General features: G+C 41.0%; 1 protein-coding gene across 1 annotated transcript in view; it reads right to left on the bottom strand.

The window, feature by feature from the left end:
• The window catches only part of LOC106807251 (rho guanine nucleotide exchange factor 11-like), a 40,098-nt gene that overhangs the window by 27,751 nt on the left and 6,366 nt on the right, over window positions 1-5,981 (bottom strand). The gene's annotated exons all lie outside the window — the stretch shown is intronic.

Below are 5,981 nucleotides of genomic sequence, written 5' to 3'. Positions count from 1 at the left end.
TGTGTGTCTGTGTCTGTGTGCGCGCGCGTGTGCGTTTGCGTGTGTGTGTGCGCGTGTGCGTGTGCGTGTGCGTGTGCGTGCGCGCATGTCTCAGCATATATGGTGGTCCTTTAACACTCTTTGTAGGGTATATGATAATCTTGTTTAGAGTCACAGATGCTAGGGAGTGACCACAGACACATCCCGAATTTGCCAGAGCTGGCTGGCATGGAGAGTTGCCGCAGCGATAAATAATTTTTTTACTGTTATGTTGCTTATATTCAACACGGACAGCATAGATCATCTTATATATTAGACGGAATTCATAGTTGCTTGATTTGTAAAATTATCACACCAACGATATTTTAATGCGATATGACGGAATTCTTGTGTAGGTTGTAAAGGTCGATCACCGCCTTCATCGTCCGTGCAGCTAAAGTTGCAGGCTATAGGAAGGAAAGTGGAGCAAATGCTCGAAACCCACAAACAGTGTCGAGAATGTAAACAATGGAAAGTACTGAATGTCTGGTAAATTCCAAACTCAGTCAGGTTTGGATAGGCCTACTCCCGAAGTTTTTTTTTGTCGTGGTACCTAATCACTCGAGCCGCTGCATGATAACCAATAATTTGCCTAAATTGTGCCCGCTCCTAAAAGACCTATACAAAGCTATAGATCGACTTTTCAAGTATTTACATAAATAATACTACGCCGCGTTTATACCATGTAGGCCTACAGCGAAAAGTAACGCAGCTTTACGCATGATCATGAAGTATAGCAAACAACCTTGAATGGACTCAGGTTCAGAGCAATTGAAAGATCATGGGATGCATATACATATATTGTTTCTGTGCTGTGGGTGCGAGAAATCTATGATAAAGTTATTAATGCGATTTGAAGTAGCTAGTTACATCATTATAAGCGCCTGTAAATTCAAGCGCAATACCTGGGGATGGGAAGCGAGAGGCATAATAGTGCACTCCAAAATGAGAGTTGCGTCACACACATATATACTTCATTTATCAATTCCTCGGCCCTTGGTCTAAGGCGATGCAAATCAACACTAAGGCAGCTTAGCGAAGGGCAAACTATGCTGACAGGTCACTGAGAATGACTGAATCTGGCAAGCGATCACTGAGGACAGTGCATGTCTGAATGGATCAAGAGCCCATGAACATAACGATAAAGTTGATGGGTTCCTGGATATCTGTATCCCCTGCACGTTTCTTATTATAGTTGGCTGTCCTGACACATATACGCACTTGCGTTTACGCTCTCTAACATAGATGTATTCACGGTGACGCCTCAGTGGGTAGTCAAAAGCGTAATTGGAACAAGATGGCCATTACGACCACTCAAAGTTAAACAGCTTTGCTGATAATTGGACAGCTTCCCCCATATAGGTTTAAACATGATTTGATGTTTGCTCTAGGCGAAAGGCTGTCAACAGTTAAAGCCGCACAATGCGCATCCAAACGCTAATTTCTTCAGTACTAGACTAGCAAATACTTCGTGTCATGCATAATCATACTACCTTATGGCAAAATAAACTCTAGTTCCTCCCATTTCACTGCGCGTTGTCTTATAAAAGGTATTTTGAAAATACCTCCGATGTTGTTGACAGTTCCCCAATCTCCAAGCAACCGTGCAGCGGTGCCGCGGTACAGCGGTACGGGCGCAGCAAAGATAAAAACATGTGACGTCACGTCACCACTTCGATGTTATGTTGTTTGAAACAAGTTAGCGTTGGCGCCTGATTACCTGATTTCGCACCTCTTTCTTGTTGGGAACGCGCAGTCAAATGGGAGGAACTAGAGTTTATTTTGCCATAAGGTAGTATGATTATGCATGACACGAAGTATTTGCTAGTCTAGTACTGAAGAAATTAGCGTTTGGATGCGCATTGTGCGGCTTTAACTGTTACCAACTTTTACTTTAGAATTATGATTACATGCATGATTTTTTATTTGAAAATTGTTCCCGTGGGAATCGATGGGAAATTATCTGTTATTCTATAGTCTTAAAGCTATTGCCCTAGCCCGTAGTAGTATGAGCAACTGACCAGGGGACGATTTTGTACGTATAACATTATTATGTCCTTCTATATTGACAGAAAAAATTAGGACTGCGCAAATTTCCCCAAGTATAATAGCTAGATCAAACGCTCTCTAAGTGTTAAATTATAAATTGTTACTTTTTGGCGTGCAATAACATCCAAGTTTACAAAATATCACGCACAACAAAAAATAGATGCGTTGAATTCTTATGCAAGGAAACGTTTTCTAGAATGTTAAAAAATTTTCAATTGTCAAAAATCGAATCTAAAATGGATTATTTGAACGCATGTCTTGAAACAAAACGCTAGGTATGTGCCTCGGACACGTTGGATTTTGAAATTAGAGGTATAAAGTACAATAGGAAGTCCAACCGGCTTTTATTTTGGCTTACACACAGCAGACAAATACATTAGAGTGACCTGCACACCAAAAATTACGATTAGAGGCGTAGTTTTTCTAATTAATTTCCGTTAATTCTTATGCTTTAACTCAATTGGTTTAACACAGGAAGTTAATTACCTATACGCATCATCTGTCCACCCACCCACACAGGGCACAGTCATTGCATCCATTTGGGAAGCGATAGAGCTCCTATAGGTAATTATGTTTTTATTTAACACGCAGGCTTTACTACAATTATTTATTGAATCATTTACAAAAAAATTTATTTTTGATTTATTATTAAAAATTTCTATTAATAACTCGATACCAAAACTAAGCCAATTAAGTCTCTATTTCTTAGGCTCTCATGTTAGGAGTATGTTTTTAATGTGTCTATTTATTGGATATCGGATTTCAAGAACAAATTATAGGCCTACCGCGTGAGAAGTATAAAGATTTTTCAGACACACTGGACCCATTGGTACTGCACTTTCTCTATGTGATTTTATTTCTGATAAAACTGAAAACCTTTGGATTTTTAAAAGGGAAGCTATGCAAAAATTATTTTACACATTAAAGCAACACTAGAAACAATAAATAACGGAATGTGCGAGAGTTAACTGGCCGTGACGGTTGGCAACATAGTTTTCAAAAAAAAAAAAAAAGTCCCACTACAATGGTTAGGGAAATGGTTGCATGTGCTAGCGGCACCACGTGTTTGATTCTACAACCAGAAATAGTCCTTGCCTTTAAATCGCAGATTTGAAACTGATACACAAAGGCTTTGGCTGAGGGGATGGTGTAAACAGACAGATATCTTGACGAAGAGAAGGCACGCACGTAGAGAGGTGTCAGGGAGCTAAATAAACACTGAATTCAATACATGAGTTATACGCGCCATCTTACACATTGAACATTAAATTTTACATTTCCAATAGCGGGTCGTCTAGTTTTGTGTCGACTAGCTGGAGTACACATGTTGCTTTAAAATAATGTTCTGACTGTATCGCCGTGGATGCTCGCCTCGTAGCTATACATAAATACCAGAAAAAGTTTACTTTAAATAGCACGTGGCACATTGATGTTTGTTTATGTTAAGCATCCTACGTGGATCATTACATATGCTGCGCACTGTGTCTGCAAGATGGCTGCATGGCTGAGAGAACTAGGATGAACTTTCCGGATCGGAAAACATGCACTCTTTTATGAGAGTATGATTGGATAAGTTTTGTATGCATAAAAGTTTCATATACACAATACTGAGACGTGTGTCACAAACCGTATTACCTCATCGTTCAAGCTGCAGTAACGACAAATCAAAAGCAATGTATGGCTCTGTATACCAATCCATCATTTTCTCACATGTTTTAGAATAATATTTAACATTTAACGTTTTATATTCGACGTTTCACTCATGAAAATAACGACTTATATGCATACAAGCGTTCTAGCCGAGCATGCAACAGCTACAGCTGTACGCAGAATTCACCAGCCTTGCTTATGGCACCATGCCAGCGCACATTTACACCGGAAGCTATTGAAATATCAAATTCCAAGGAAATATCCGTGTTTATTTGTGTTTTATTTTATATAACTAGAAATCGCGACCAGAACGCCCGCAAAGCACGTTGTCCTGCCTTTTTATGGAGGCATAATCCCCACCAAGCAGAAACACTATGACGTGGGGTACGCAACTATACTAAATACATATATTAGCTGCATATATATTTAAAAGGAGGCATGTGTTGGATTACAACTTGCCGATAACTTTTGAGTTCAATAGCCGTTGACCTAACTCTATCCTGTTTCTACCAATGAAAGTGACCCGTTTGCCGCAGTAGGCATGCAGTTCTGCCAAACTGGTTCCTTATTTTGATTTGTAAAATGACCATGAACCGTTACACGACCAGTAGGTGGCGCAACATGCCTAATTGCACGTGTCGCCAGCAACACTTCTCCTTTAAACAAATACTTGCTTACTTTGCTTATGCGCTGTTACATAATTATTCTCAATACAGATATGAGAAGTGTTAGACAGTTTTGTGGATTATTACATGTTGCTATAAAGCTTTCCATGTATACCAGAGGAAAATTTAATAGTGGTACAACAATAATTATACTCAAATATTTTCACATATATATAAAGTGATTATAATCGCGTTTGCGTGCTGTGTACGTACGACCTAATTTATTGACGGATCCTCGCATAGTTTTGACTATGATTCCGACTGAAACTAAGCAACCCAGCAACCAAATGTGGGAACTATATACATTTTTAGATGGAAACAAATATATATTAATTATACTGAATCGGAACCTATAGCACAGCTATATGCACACAATGCACCCCACCGCACATTTACAGTTGGCAAAGTTAACAGCACGTACGCCTTACTCACCATCTACTGTTCGTTGGATAGACGTAGTGTGTTTGTGTCTATACGTATATGTACTTCTACGCTTAGCTGTACGTGGGAGTATGTTCCTATATGCATGTACACCAGTTCGTATTCGTGTGCAACTCAGGCGGCATGTGCATACAGAAAGGGCACCTAAAGGGTTTATGTTGCTCCAGGGGCGTCACAACCGTAGGGCTGCCGTAGCAAAACGCTACGGGCCAGGAGCGTGTACAGGATTTGTACCAGGGTTAGGGTCTAACCGTAACCCAAACTTGCAAGCACGCGAAGGGGGGTCTGAGTGGCCCTCCCCCCGAAATTTTTTGAAATTAGACCCCCTTAGATGCGTTTTCTGCGCGAGCAGGGGGTCTGGACCCCCTGGACCCCCCCCCATGTACACGCCCCTGCGGGCCCTCAGCCTAAAGGGGCCCCCAAACTTTCAAATAGCCTCAGAATGCTGGAAATAGCATTTTAGAGCGTGTAGATTTAACAATTTTCAGGGGGGAGACCCCCCCAGACCCCCCTTCACACTTCCTACCTCCGGCACTCGGTTCATCACAAATATTCATGTTTAGGGCCCCAATTTCATTTTTGCTTACAGGCTCCCAATCATGTTGTGACGCCACTGTGTTGCTCGTTACATTTTCGAGATTGAAAGTAAAAGGAAGTTCGTATAACACGTTTAAGATACGTTTACCACAATGAGCTAATTGTTACTACAAGGAGTTACCTGTGCACCCCCATGGGGATTGGGGATGCCACTTTTGAAGGTGGCTTAATTGTCCTTACCCACACAAATCGGAAAACAGTTAGAAAAACTAACAATTGACATAAATCAATTGACATAATCAATTTCCACTAATTACACCCTGCTAGAGCAGACCGTGAAGCTAAGACATGTATACCTCGTCTTTTTTCTGCGTACTATATTATTACGCGTATTTTATATTAACAGGACCAGGAACCCATCTAACCAGCGTTGCTAGGTTGCTAGGAACATCACCTCCTCCCCCTACGTTTAATGTATGAATGTCTCACATAATTGTGACTATACATAGGTGACTACATATTCTATTATGCACGCAGGCACACATGCACACATGCACGCACGCACGCACGCACGCACGCACGCACGCACGCACGCACGCACGCACGCACGCACGCACGCAC

The sequence above is a fragment of the Priapulus caudatus genome, unplaced genomic scaffold, assembly GCF_000485595.1.
Source record: "Priapulus caudatus unplaced genomic scaffold, Priapulus_caudatus-5.0.1 Scaffold203, whole genome shotgun sequence".
Taxonomy (NCBI): domain Eukaryota; kingdom Metazoa; phylum Priapulida; class Priapulimorpha; order Priapulimorphida; family Priapulidae; genus Priapulus; species Priapulus caudatus.
Note: the sequence above shows the minus strand (reverse complement) of the source record. Positions and strands in the feature narration are given on the sequence as shown.